A 14,811-nucleotide genomic window follows, 5' to 3' on the forward strand; every position below is an offset into this window, starting at 1 on the left:
GCTCTGGGTCGTCTCTGGGCACTCCCCCAGGAGGGCCCTTGGCAGTGCAGCCTGGTCACCCTCACTGAATACGTTCCTGTCTCCGTCTGAACGCGCCGGGGACTTTGATTTGCCCTTGGTGCTCCTTTTGGGTTCTCTGGAGGCGCGGACCCGCTCACCCCACCTCTCACTCATTCCCGAATCACCAGGTTCCCAGAGCCGACGGCCGCCTCTCTTCTCCAGGCCCCTCCTTTTGGTACCTCAGCTCCCGGCTAGGAACGGACCTGGAGAGAGCCCTGTCCGGGGACCGTGGCAACTCCCCACGTTCCCACCAGATGGCGCTCTAGGCCAGGGTCCGGGCGGCAGCCGGACAGCCCTCCCCGGGCTAGAGCTGGGGTGGACCGACAGCCGCAGCAAGAGCGGCACGAAGGCAGAACCACAGACTACCGTAGATCCAGGCCCAGAGAAGGGCACAGGCAGCCAGCCAAGAGACCGAGGCGCTCCGCGGAGCCCGAAGGAAGCTCTGGACAGCGGCTGCAGACACAAGGATGGAATTGCCCTAGGCTCTGGACGGGGGCTTCCCTTCTCCTCGGGGCCGCCCTGCCGGGCCAGTTCCCCGATCTAAGAAGCCCCAGCTGCAAACACCCACCGGCTGCCTTCTGTGTGCCGGGCGGGCTAGGGCCCTCGCGATCCCTCTCGGGGCAGGAGGCCCCCTGACTCCCGCCTTGCGGACGTCTCAGAAGCGGGGCTGTGGGCTTGGACCCGTCGCGCGCCGGACGAACTGCTTTGCCTGGCGGGGCCCCGACGAAGGTGCGGGGTGGGGGGATAGCAGGTTGAGGCGGCTCCCGGCAGCTGGGCGGGATCCAGTGGGCCTCCCGCCGGGAGGTGCACTAAGGCTCCTTCCTCCCCCACCCGTCTCAGGGGCAGGATGGGCCCCCGGTCCCCCACTGCCACCCCGGGGCAAGACTTGCGGAGCTGCTTCCCCCAGGGTCCTGCCTCCGTGGGCCCCGGGGCCAGAAGCCCTGGGGAGGCTTCGGGTCTGCGTTGTTCCAGTGGGGAGCGGTGGGGACTGGAGAGGGCACAGGGGTCAGCCTGAGAATCTCTCCCTCGGGTTTAAAAGCCACCAAGGTCCTGGGTCAGGTTGAATGGGGACTGGCGAGTGTCAGACCCAATGTCCTAGTGCCAGTTTGTTTCGGGGCCGAGGTTTGGAAGGCTGATTCCAGCTGACGCTTACCGTCCCCAGGTGAGCTGGCACTCTCGGAGATTACCTCCCTTATTATTAACTAAGGGTACACAGCTAGAAGGCTGTGACACAGTCACCAGCTTGTTGTGTGACCCCAGCCGAGTGTCCTTCCTGCCCTAGGCCTCCAGCTCTTTCCCCTTCAATGTATAACACAGGACAGAATCAAACCTATGGTAATTTAGTAGTTATCTACATGTCCATCTACCGCTGAAGCTGGGGAGACAGGTATACAGTCAAGACTGTGAGTCTTGCTGTGTGACCTTGGACAATGTGACTTTCTTCTCTGGGCCAAATCCTCCTCCTGAAGATAAGTGGTTTGGAGTAAAATCACACTGGTCTGTGAGTGACCAGGTGACCTCGCTCTCCAATTCCCAGTGTGACCCACAGTCTCAACATCTTCAGATAAGAGGCTGGGACTCTGCTTGCATTTAATGTTTGAAGAACCTAAGCCTGGAGGATAGGCGGGGTTATCCACAGACCCAGGCTGTTGTTGCTGAGATTCCTGGGGTTGGGGGTAAGGCTGGTGGCCAGAACGAATTCACAATTAGGAAATCACATTCCAGGCCCTGAAACCCTCAGGGAACCGGCTGCCTCCAGCTGCCCCCACTCCTTGTGGGATGTGGTCCCTCCCGCCCAGCCCCGCAACCCCCTTCCACCTTGGCACAAACTGCAGGAGAGGCACAGCTCGGTGGAGGGTGGGTTTGGCACCCAGCACCACAGTTTGCCCACTGACAAGGGGATACTGATGGAGGGCGTTCAGGCACCCATGTTTAAGGGTGCCCCCCAGACCTGGGGTACCCGGCAGGCTAATTCCTTAGCCGGTGGAAGGCTTTGGGGGCATTCAAAGCACTTCTGTGTTATGGGCTTTCACTGAACCCTCACTGGCAGGCTGTTGACTGCGAATCCCCATTTCACAGCCGATGACAGTGAGGTTCAGGGAGGTGAAGTGAAGTGCCCCAGGCCATCCAGTGAATAAAGGAAGAGCTCTTTCACAATCCCACTGGGCCTGGTCCTTGGAAATGTTAGCTGATGAAGTGACGATGGGTGAGAGTCAGCCTCACGGCTGGGAAAGGGCAAAGGGGCCGGGTGCCCTCTGTGGCCCGCCAGGCTGCGTGTGCATGGGAGAAGCAGCCTGACTCGGAGCCCAAGACTAGGACACCAGGGAAGGGTGGCCTCCCGGCTTCATGTCAGCCCAGCAAGGGCCTGCCAGGGCCCCCTGGTGGGGGCAGGGGCTTCCTCTGCGTAAACCATAGCAGGGGGGATGTCACGTGGCAAGTGCTAAGCTCAGGGATGTTTGGTCTACTTATTGTTGATTTCAGTCCCCAAGAGAACAAGGTATCCTCTGGCCCCACCACACCTCCTCAGCCCGAGGGGAGGAGCTGTGGGACACCCACCATGTGCTCCACACTGGGCATGCCTTTTCTTATTGCATTCTCAGCTGCGTAGTGGGTATGCTCATCCCCATTTTAAAGAAGAGAAAACCAAGGCTTAGGCCTGCCCAAGGTTATAGAGCTGCTAAGAAGCAGGTCACGGGTCATGGCAAGGTCTGACCGACCCTAAGCCTAAGCTCTTTCCTGGAGCCCTCTTTCCTACAGGGTAGAAGGGGTGACCCCTTCTACCCTGGAGGCCAGTCACAGCCCCAGGATCTCCAAGTGCCACTGGGCATTAAGCCCAGCCCCCCATGGTGGGCTCTTGTGGGACCAGTCCTTATTTAGCCCTGCCCCACTTTGGGTCTTATTTCCTTCTCGGAGGGGCTGTCCACTCTCCCAGCTTTGGTCTCCCGCAACTGTCATGGTGTGTCCATAGCACTTCTGACTTTAGTATCGCTAGATCAAGTTCTGAGAAACCCCTTAGATCTTAGCAAATCACCCAGGAGGTCACCCTGTCACTCACACAAAGACACCCACACACATGCATGCATGTGTGTGGAGACCCATACATAGCATGCTAACACACACACACAGACACACACACAGACACACAAATGTAGTCATATATAGATACCCCCCCCAACACACAGAGGCACTTCCTTAACAACCACATACAAACACACAGGGACATATAGAGAAACACACTCAGACTCACAAATGGACACAGACATATACCTGTACCTACCACACAGACACACGTGCATGCAAACACACAGAGACACGCCTACATGGAGATGCTTGGTGGGGATGGTTTTCCATGGAGAAACCAGTTCCCCAGCCTCTCTGAGGCTCTCTCTCTATGCCCCCAGTTTGCTGGGGCCAAGCCCTCCCCCCCCTCCACCCCGTGTTGCCACATCGCCTCTGGGAAGGGATATATTTGCTTAAGGTCTCTGTTTCCTATGAGATCATTGGTTCCCTCAAGGAAGGGCTGGTGTCTGCTTTGCTTATTTCTGGGTCCCCAGACCTGAAACTGCTTAACACATGGAAGGGGTGCAAAAAGCATTCGCTGCATAAATGAATGAGTAAGTAAGTGAAATGTACCCTCCAGAAGCAGGGCCCACACCTGGCCCCTCCAGGATATGTTTGCCAGGCCCTGGACCAAAAGTTCCACGTTCACTTGGAGTCGGCACAGAGAGCCCCTGAGGGCCAAGGGCCTCAGTCCCGGCCAATGGGGCCTCCTCTCTCTCCTGAGGAACTGAGGCCCAGGGAGGAGGGCGTATATCTTGCCGAGGACTTGCCTCTGCAGAAGGGTCAAAGCTGCAGTGGTCTGAATATTTGTGTCCCCCCCCCCCCAAATTCATGTTGAAACCTAACTCCCAAGGTGATGGTGTTAGGAGGTGGAATCTTTGGGAGGAGCTTAGATCATAAGGATGGAGTCCTCTTGAAGGGGATTAGTGCTGTTATAAAAGAGACCCCTTCCCCTTTTCACCATGTGAGGCTACAATGAGACATCTCTGACGCGGATGAACGTCCTCACTAGACCATGCTGGCACCCTGATTTCACACTTCCTGCCTCCAGGACTGGGAGAAATAAATGTCTGTTGTTTAGAAGGTACCCAGTCTGTGGAATTTTGCTACAGCAGCCCGAATGGACTAAGGGCCCTCCCAGCCCTCAAAGCTTGCCCTCCAGCCGTGCTGGGTGATTCTCTGTTCCCTAGGGGCTCTGGGGCTCTCTGGCCTCTGGGCATTTGCTGCCACTGAGTCCCTGCCTTGAGCAACAGATGCCCCTCCATCCCCCCACTCCAGGGCAAGCCCCTCCACCTGGGACGGTAGGGAGCTTCCCAGCGTGTCTCCCCACTGATCTTTCCTGCCAGCAGGACCTTCCCAAAACTCTGATGAGATGAGCTCGCTGCCCTGTTTAATGCCCTCCAAAGGCTTCCTGTGTTTTGGGGGTCAAGTCCAGACTCCTTAGCCTGGCAGTGGGGCTTGTATGAATCCTGCCTACTCCCCGCTGCCCCGTCCCCCTCCTGCTCCGCTGTCCACCTGCCCAGGTCTAGGTTAACCTTTCTGACCTTGCCTCAGGGACTTCTCACACCCTTGGCTCTGCCCTCTGCCTGGAATCACTTCCTTCTCCAGGAAGCTTCCCCTTGGCCTTCTCCCTTCTGAGTGCGGTGCCCACGCACATTGTTTTATAGTTAGCATTCAATGAATGTGTGACTTAGGCAAATTAGTTTACCCCTCCCCCATCACTTCTTCAAAATGGAGATAATAGTATCTAGCTCATGGGGTTGTTTGAGGATTAACTGAGGTACTGTTTAGAACAGTACCTGGCACAGTGAACGCTGGTTTCCTGCCCCTCCTGAGGAGGCCTTGCCCCTTTGGAGGAGCCTGAGGATGGGGGCCTGGGGGCCATCTGGGGACAGGGCAAATTCTCTTCTGGTCTGGGCAGCAGCCAGAGTTGAGCCCGCCAGAGCTGGGTGACCCCTTCTACCCTGGAGGTCAGTGAAGGCCAGTGAGACCCTGCTGTCTGGGGTGACAGGCTGCCAAGTCCCTGAGCCTGGGGAATCTGGCCTAGACCTGGATGTTTAGGCTACGTGTAGCCAGAGCGGCCTGTGTGATAGAGTGTCTGCGGCTGAGCACAGAGCTCTGACATGAAACTGGGTCGCTACAGAGAAATCATGAGGACAGTGAACCCCAGTGCCAGCTGACGGGACCTCCTCTCTCTCCTAAGAACCTAGGCCGAGGGAGAGGGTGTTTGTTGCTGGAGGATGGGTTTACTGGTGACCTGGCTAGATCTGTGTCTCATTGAGCTGCCTGGGTGGTGTGGCAGTAGCTCCCTGCTACCACTAGGTGGGGATCTGGAGTCATCCAGGCTTGGAGTCCGGGGCCTGGAGCCCCTGCACCCACTGCTGCAGGCCTGTTTCAGGTCAAGGGTTCCCAGCCTGCTGGCTGCTGCCTCTGGGGGGATCCAGGCCTGCTCTCTGTGCCTCCATCCTAATTTCTGGCTAGTCCCGCTACCAGGCAATGACACTGAGGGAAGTAAGAGCAAAGACCTTATGCAGCCAGAGAGACCTGAGTTCAAATCCCAGCTGCACCTCTAGTTCTGTGGCTTTGACCCCTTGAGCCTCAAGTGTCCTCATCTCTGAAATAGACTCGTCTATTTATCCTGCAAAGGGCGAGAGGAAATGGGGCCACCCTGATGGTCACACAGAGTTGGGGGAACCAGCAAGTGTTCTGAAGCCTGTGGTTCATGCTCACGTAGGATGTGGGGCCAGCTGACCCAGGAGGAGGGGCCGAACGTGATCTCCGTTTGTCCTATCCAATACGCCCTCTGGAGCTTCTTGCTCTCAGGGTTCTGAAGGGTCCCAAGGAAGCATGGCCTGGTCCCCTTTCTCAGGCTGCCAACAGACAAGATGGCAGGTCCACAGGGAGGTAGGAAGAAAGAGCTTTGGGCGGTTCATCTTCCAAGACAGGGAAATCCCACTTCCTGTCTGCGTGGAATGGCCCTCGGTCCCTCCTCTCCTGTTTCTCTAAATGCACCATTATTTTCCAAGTCTCAGGTCAAAAGTTCTTTCCTTCCCCGTGCCTTATCTGGCTCCTCCTCCCTCCAGTCTGGGCTCCCTCAATCCTGGTATGTCCCTTTCCCCAAACCCAGAATTTCGGCTGGGTTCAGGCTTCTGGCACAGGGCAGATGCTTAATGAACATACGGGAACGTTGCCAGAAGATGAGGAGGACTTCATAGAGAGGTGACCGGAAAGATGGGAAGACATTTCAAAGGCCCAGGGGCTGGGTTTTGGGGGATGGCGGAGGGGGCCTCTGCTTAGGACAAGCGTCTCTGAGAGGAAGGCAGGTCCCAGACGGTGGAGGTGGTGGGGAGACCTGGGCAGAGAGGTCCTGGGGAGAGAGGCCCTTAGAGGACCTACTTGGAGCCCCAAATCCAAAACCTGCAGCTTGTCTGGCCACAGTGGTGGAGCAGGGCCCGGGCCCAGTCTAGCCTCTATGAGGGTCATGGCTTCCTCTCCCCACCGCATCCCAGCTCCTCCTCCATCACCACCTCGGATGTAACCAGTGGAGCCAGAACCCGCGATGGGGCTGGGTGCCCTGCTGGGGGCGGCTCGGCTTTCCAGCAGGGCCACGCGGGAAGAGCTTTGGACCGGCAGATGGCCCCCGCTTCCGCCTGGCTCTGCAACCTCTCAGCTGGGTCACCTTAGGCAAATGGCTCCGTGTCTCTGGTTTCCTCACCTGGGAAATGAGAGTAAGTTGTCCCCCTCCCCCACTCCCCATCACCATCTCCCAGCCTCTCCTGAGGTTTACAGAGACAACGTGTTTTACATTCAACAACTCTCCTCCCTTGAGGGCCTGGGCGTAGACTGTGTCTGATGCATCTCTGCCCCCAACAGTGGTCGCCTCAATGCCTCCCACAGTGGCCCCTATTTCCCCCCAGTCTGCGCCCACAGGGCATCTTCACGAGAGCACCTGAGCTGCACGCAGAACTTGCCTTTGCTCACATCGAGGCTGGGCCCTGCTCCTGGCTGGGCCTGAGCCTCAGGCTGGTGTGTGGCATTAGTGTGGCTTGTCCTCAGGTTGCCTCCCCAGCCCTGCACGTTGACCTCCTAAATGCCCAGGGCTGCCCAGTCCCCCGTGTTTCTGGACAGCACCCTGTTTTCCAAGTCCTCCCCACTTTCCTAGCTCACTGGTGGAAACTTACCCTTCCCAGGACTCCCTCCCCCGGGGCCAGGCTGGGCGAGGGTGAAGGTTAGGGATCAGGCTCGGGTCTGAGTCCCAGGGCATCATTGCAGAGGCTCAGAAGTCTCCTCCCCCGTCACACGAAGGCACTTCCTCCTGTGCCTCCACCAGGCCCTCTGGCCCTCCTCCCCCAATGACGGGCAGGAAAACTGAGGTCCAGAGAGCCCGGCGCACGTTCCACAAGTGGGAAAAAGAGAAGGACCAGCCCAGGGAAGCAGAACGTGGAGCTTGGGATCCTTCCTTTCATGTCATGGGTCTACTCCTTAGATCAGGTGCCCCCTCCTCCCCAGAGCTCATCCGTCTGTCCCCTGAAGTAGGAGGGATCTGAGTGAGAATCCTCACCTGTTCGGAAACCTGAACTAGCCAGGCCCAGAGAGATCTGCTGTCCCTGGTTCTCACCACTTCGGAGTCACATGAATGAAGAGGTGGAGGGTGCTGTGCTGGACAGACACGGTGAGGCCTGCAGTGAGGGTGCTCCGAGGATCGCCGAGGCCCCCGCCTGCACGTTTCTCCACCTGTCAGACTTGTCATGGGGGCTCAGCCCAGACCACTCATGCTCTCACCGTCGCCAACCAGGGGCAAAGGGGAACCTAACCTACTCCCTAAACTAGGCGGGACGCTGTGCAGCCATTACAACAGGCCTGCCTACCGGATAGGACACAGTTTACAGACAAGGCAACAGTTTAGTCAAAGGGTTTAAAAGGAGGCAGTTGGGGAGGGCGTTCAGCTGTGACATCGGTGTCCTGCATCGGCCCTATCTGTCCCCTCCAGGGGGGACATGAGACGTGAGAGCTGCTTGACAGGAGAGGATGCTGGCCTTTCCCACACCGGGAGCCAGGGGTGGACTGTCCCAGTGGCAGAGCTGACCCAGTGGGTCTTTTATGGCCTCACCTCAGCTGGCCTCTGGGCACGTTAGTCAGGAATCCTTCATTGGCAAGGGATGGAAATCCAGCTCAGGCTGAAGGAAAAAAGCAGTTTGTTGGCTCATGTGGTACCTCGAAAGGCAGGGGAGGGGGCAGCCCGCCTTCAGAACTCTGGCGGCTGGGCACCCATGTCGCCAACTCTCACTCTTGACCTGCTCTCTTATTTCTTCTCTTTGGGGGTTGGTGTCATTCTCTCCCACCTCATGTGGGCTTCTTCGGGGGACAGGGAGCTTGGCTGCGGGCAGCTGTGGTTACAGAAATCCAGCTTCGTGGCCCAAGGGGAGAAGAAATTGCCCCACTGCACCCCTCAGAACAACCCAGGGAAACGCTGATTTGTGCAGCGGGGATCACATTCTCTCTTGTCTCAAACACCCGAACAAACACCACTGTTGCATGATGGTTGCACCAGAAAACCAGGCTTGCTGGGCTCTCACAAAATGCCTGCCTAAGTGCGAGGTGCCTGGCAATATTTCTTTGAATCCACACAACTGCCCGCAGAAAGATATACTGGTCAAGACTTTTTGGGTTCCTACTGACAGAAGCCCAACTCAAATTAGCTTAAGCCAAAACCGGAATTTATTGCTCACATAATTGATAAAAATAGGAGTGGACTTTAGGCATAGCTGGGTCCAGGGAGTCAGATTAGTCTGGGCTGTCTCTCATTAGCTCCAGCTCTTAACCTGACTCCCCTCTATATTGGCTCTGCTCTCAGGCACATTCTCCCTGCAAAGCAGGAAAGATGCCCAAGGCAGCTGAGGCCCAGATGGCCGTCAGATCACTCAAACCCAGAGGAAGAGAGAGGGCTGCTCTCTGTGTGTAGAGCAGACCACTTGGGGAGACTCTGACTGGCTCCTATGAGGGTTCCATATCTACTCAGTGGACGGGGGGAAGGCAACCATAATTGGCCAGGCCAGGTCACATGCCCACCCCTGCAGCAAGAGGATGGGACAGAGCTGTGGGGGTTGGTGTCCCCAGAACTGGCTGGGGGCCGACAGATTGCATATGGTCAGCTATAGTTTGTATAATTTTCCCATTGTACAGATTAGGAAACTGAGGCTTGCAGAGATTAGGTAACTTGTCAGGGCTATATAGCTAGAGACCCAGCTGGGATTCAAACCTACGTCTGTCTGCTCTTCCCAGAACATCACCCTGCCTCCTTTTTTTTTTTTTTTTTTTTTTCTGTACGTGGACCTCTCACTGTTGTGGCCTCTCCCATTGTGGAGCACAGGCTCCAGACGCCCAGGCTTCTTAACCACTGTGCCACCAGGGAAGCCCAAACTTCATTATTATTATACTTGTATGGTGATGTGTGATCAGTGATTTTTGATGTTACTCTTGCAAAAAGATTATTACTCGCTGAAGGCTCAGATAATGGTTAGAATTTCTGGGCAATAAAGTATTTTTTAATTCAGTTATGTACATTGTTTTTTCAGATATAATGCTACTGCATATTTAATAGACTACACTATAGTGTAAACATAGCTTTTCTATGCATTGGGAAACCAAAAAATTCGTGTGACTTGCTTTACTGAGATATTTTCTTTATTGTGGTGCTCTGAAACCAAACCCCAAATATCTCCAAGGTATGCCTGTATATACATACAATAGAATATTATACAGCCATAAAAGGAACAAAGCTCCAATACATGCTACAACATGGATAAAACTTGAAGGCATCAAACCGAGTGAAATACGCTAGACACAAAAAGACAAATATTGTGTGATTCCACTTGTACGGAATATCTAACATAGGCAAATTCACAGAGACAAAATAGGGCAGATGTTACCAGGGCCTGGGGGGAGGGGCGAATGAGGAGTTGTTGCTCAATGGGTACAGAGTTTCTGTTTAAGTTGATGAAAATATTTTGGAAATAGATATTGCTGATGGTTGCAAACCAATGTGAATATACTTAATGCCACTGAACTGTACACTTAAAAATAATTAAAATGGTAACTCTTATGTATATTGTACCACAATTTAAGATTTTTAAATGATTCAAATGGCAAATTTTATGTTATATATATATATATATTTACCCCAGTAGAAAAAATGATAAGCCAGCATTGCAGCAAATTCATAAAATACCTTCAATGTGAATTTTTAAAAGGTTCCTCTTCTTTTGGGTGGAATTGAGAGGAGAGCTGGCTGAATTTCAGCCCCCATTTAGCTCCTCAACTCGGAAGATGCACTTGGGTGATCAACAGCCTACGCAACCATACCTGGCAACTTTGTGCTGGGTCTTATGTCTCTTTCTGACTGGTCAATCATGTTTGGTTCTCATTCTGTTATCCAGTGTATTTGCCATCTCCCCTAGTTTGTGCCACCTACCGAGCTGATGCTATGCCATCTTCCACAGCGCTGCTTAAAAAGGTCAAACTGGGCGCTTCCCTGGTGGCGCAGTGGTTGAGAGTCCGCCTGCGGATGCAGGGGACGCGGGTTCGTGCCCCGGTCCGGGAAGATCCCACATGCCGCAGAGCGGCTGGGCCCATGAGCCATGGCCGCTGAGCCTGCGCGTCCGGAGCCTGTGCTCCGCAACGGGAGAGGCCACAACAGTGAGAGGCCCGCGTACCGCAAAAAAAAAAAAAAAAAGGTCAAACTGGGCAGAATCCTGTGGCTCCTCAGTAGAGACCTCCTGCCAGATTTGTAACTAACCTGTTAACTAACACTCTTTGGGTGTGACTGTCCAACTGCCGTTGGTCCTACTTGTGCCTCCGGAATGACAGCACGATGTCGTGCTGTATCCAGCCCCCTTCCTCACTGGTCTTCTCTACATTTTCCCACATTGTCCTCAAAGTTTTCAAAGGCTTTACTAAACTCCAGAGAGAGGCTATTTCCTTCATCTGGCAGGCTGGGCACCCTATTCTAAAAGAAAATGAGATGACTTTGGCCTGCCTGAATCTTTGAGGGGGTAGGAGGATGCAGGGCAGTTGTTTTCAAACTTGCATCAGAATCACCTGGAGGGGGACGGCTGGGCTATGCCCAAAGAGTTTCAGATTCTGGATATCGACTTTTATATTAATATGCCTAATAATGAATGTGTGCTGACTGCTTTTCTAAACTGCTCAACTCCACACTGTAGCTGGGGTTGGTCAGTTACTGGCCTCAGCTTTTCCTAGGTTGATCTGGGTAATGGGTAGATCATTGATTACCTGAAGAAAGTAGATTGATTAAGGAAGAATGGGAAGAAGAGAATAAATCCTTCAAGTGGGAGGAAGGAGGACTGGCTGAACTGGGAGAGGACCCCTCTATCCACTGCTTCCTCTTTGCCTCTTAGCTGGTCATTTGCGGTGCTGTCAGAATTTTACTTTCCACAGCTCATTCCTAGATACCAGGCCAAGAAGGTGGGTGCCCGGCCCATCCTGGCTCCCAGGCAGGGCAGACCTCTTCCCCAGGTGGATGGGACTCCCAAGGCAGCCCCCAGCTGCAAGCCAGCCTCACCCTGTGCACCCTCATTCTTGCCGCCTCTTGGATGCTGGACCTCCTGGCCTACTCTTAAGATGCATGTTTCAAAACTGCCATGTTGCCTCAACTTCTATTCCCAAGATTCTGTGTAGGTTTCTGTCCGGTCCTTCTGCCTCAATGGTGGCCCCCAGGCTCAAGGGTTAAAAGAAGTCGTGGACAGAGCCAGCCGGCAGTAGATTCACCCACCACCTCTGCTCGTTTCCCAAGGTCTAGGCTCTGAGAAGTCGCTCCCACCCCTTACACCGAACTCCCGCAAGCCCTGGAAGGAGAAAGATGCCCAAGACCTCCAAGAACTTTAGGGGCAGAGTCTGCACTGCGACGCACTTCTCCTCAACACCTGCTGCAGGTAAAGTGATGCAGTGGCTCTGGGCCTGGGCTGCTTATCTGTAGGTTGTGAGACCAACCGACCCGCCCGACCCGCCCAACCGACCGTGAACATGTTAATGAAGCACCTGGTACCACCTGTGGTTTCCTCCTTCATCAAATCGCAGCCAGTGATCTTGCCTGCCTCAGAGCTGCCAAGGAGTTTAAATGGGATAATTTATGTCTAGTGTTTCGGACAGATCTCAGCACATAGGAAACTCTAGATAATATTGACTTTATTATTTTTATTTTAGTTAGTTGCTGGCCCAGAGGTTTTTTTTTTTTGTGGTACGCGGGCCTCTCACCGTTGTGGCCTCTCCCGTTGCGGAGCACAGGCTCCGGACGCGCAGGCTCAGCGGCCATGGCTCACGGGCCCAGCCGCTCCACCGCATGTGGGATCTTCCCGGACCGGGGCACGAACCCGTGTCCCCTGCATCGGCAGGCGGATTCTCAACCACTGCGCCACCACGGAAGCCCCATGGCCCAGAGTTTTTTTTGACTCTTGGTAGTTTTTCTTCTGCGGTGGGGTGAATTGTGTCCCCGCCCCCGCCCACCCTGAGAGATAGCTAATCCTTATCCCCCAGTACCTGTGAATGTGACCTTACTTGGATAGGATCTCTGCAGATGTCATCAGTTCAGGATCTCAAGGTGATATCATCCTGGATTCAGGGTGGACACTAATCTACTGGACTCGTATCCTTACAATAAAAAGGACACAAGGAAGAAGGTCATGTGAAAACTGAGGCAGAGACTAGATGCTGCCACAAGCCAAGGAATTCCTGGAGCCACCAGAAGCTAGAAGGAGGAAGGAAGGATTCTCCCTTAGAACCTCCAGAAGGAGTGCGGCTCCACAGGCACCGAGATTCCAAACTCTGGTCTGCAGAACCGTGAGAGAATCAATGTCTTTTGTTTAAGCCACCCAGTTTGTGATATACTAATATACTTTTCTTTCTGATTGTCCAGAAAACTTACCCAGGCTCACTTTTCCCAGAAGGGTCTGTCCACATTTCTTTCTCTTCCCAGTGGAAACTCCCATTTAGGGAAATTTATCTTGGTGTTAAGTGGAAAAAAATGTGATAGTTTAGTTAAGGAGTCTTTCCCTCTGAGCCATTAAAAATGTTCCCTCACACACCTGCATTCGAAATTAAGCCTTCTTAGCGGAATGTGGTCTGAAGATTTTTGAGGCCCTCTTGGGTCTCCTTGGCTGGGCTGGCCCCTTCCGCAGAGGGCGTTTCTGCCACGATGCTGACCACACTGAAAGGTCATGAGAGCCCTCTTTGTCCTGGCTTTCTTAGCCTGTAGTTCAGGCTTGGCACATCATCGTCCTAATAAATGTTTATTGACTTAATAGATGAGGGAGGGCTTTTTCTGATGTCCCTACCCCTGGCTACCTCTACCCCAGTCCCAGAAAATTCCATGAGAAATGAAAACATATGTCCACACAAAGACTTGTACACAAATGTTTATAGAGGTTTTCTTTACAACAGCCAAATCTGGAAACAATCTAAATGCCCATCAACAGGTGACTGAATAAACAAACGGGGGTCATATGCATATAATGGAATACAACTCAGCAATATAAAGGACTGATTTACCCACCAGCATGGCTGAATCTCAAATCATTACGCTGAATGAAAGAAGCCAGATGCAAAAGAATACATACTGTACGATTCTGTTTACATGTAGTTCTAGAGAATGCAAACTAATCTATAGTGCCAGGAAGCAGAGAAGTTGTCTGGAGCCGGGGCCCAGGGGGGACTGACTGCAAAGGGACAGGAGACTCCTGGGGTTGATGGAAATATCCCGTATCTTGTGGTTGTGGTTATACCGATGTAGCACACACTTGTCAGAACTCATCCAACTGATACTTTTGTGTGTGTGTGTGTGTGTGTGTGTGTGTGTGTTTGTGTGTGTGTGCTACGTGGGCCTCTCACTGTTGTGGCCTCTCCCGTTGAGGAGCACAGGCTCCAGACGCGCAGGCTCAGCGGCCGTGGCTCACGGGCCCAGCCGCTCCGCGGCATGTGGGATCTTCCCGGACCGGGGCATGAACCAGCGTCCCCAGCATCGGCAGGCGGATTCTCAACCACTGCGCCACCAGGGAAGCCCCCAACTGATACTTTAAATGGGTACACTTTATTGTATGTAAACTATATCTCACTAAAGTAGATTAAAAAGAAAATGCTATAAAGCTTTGGATCCTAAATACTGCATCCTCTACTCCAAGAAACATAGGACATGTGACTTGCATGTGGAGAGGCCTATTTGAGAACTTATTTAGTCCACAAAAATGTACTGAACATCCATCACTGCAGGTATCTTGTTGACCCTGGAGATGGATAAGTTAAGTTCCACCCTCAGGAGACCCAGGGCTGTAACAGAACTTGCCAAGTTCTCAGAGAGAAAGGAGCTAGAGGAAAATAACACGCCAAGAGCAAAGTATAGGAATTTGCCTCCTCTGTGTTGCCCAACTCGCCTGAGGTGTTTGTTATAGGCACTAAAAACATCTGGGCTCAGTCCCTGACCTACTGAGTCAGAATTGCTGAAAGGGCCTAGGAATCTTTATTTTTAACAAGTGCCCCAGGTAAATCTTCAGATCAGGTAAGTTTAGAGAAAGTGCTTGACTGGATCTCCATTTCAGGCATAGGTGGGAATACCGTACAAAGCCAAATGAGATGACTTTGAACTGGGAGGGAGGGTCACTTGTCCACCCTGCCTCTGGCCAA

This window comes from Kogia breviceps, chromosome 19 (assembly GCF_026419965.1).
Source record: "Kogia breviceps isolate mKogBre1 chromosome 19, mKogBre1 haplotype 1, whole genome shotgun sequence".
NCBI classification, from domain to species: Eukaryota; Metazoa; Chordata; class Mammalia; order Artiodactyla; family Physeteridae; genus Kogia; species Kogia breviceps.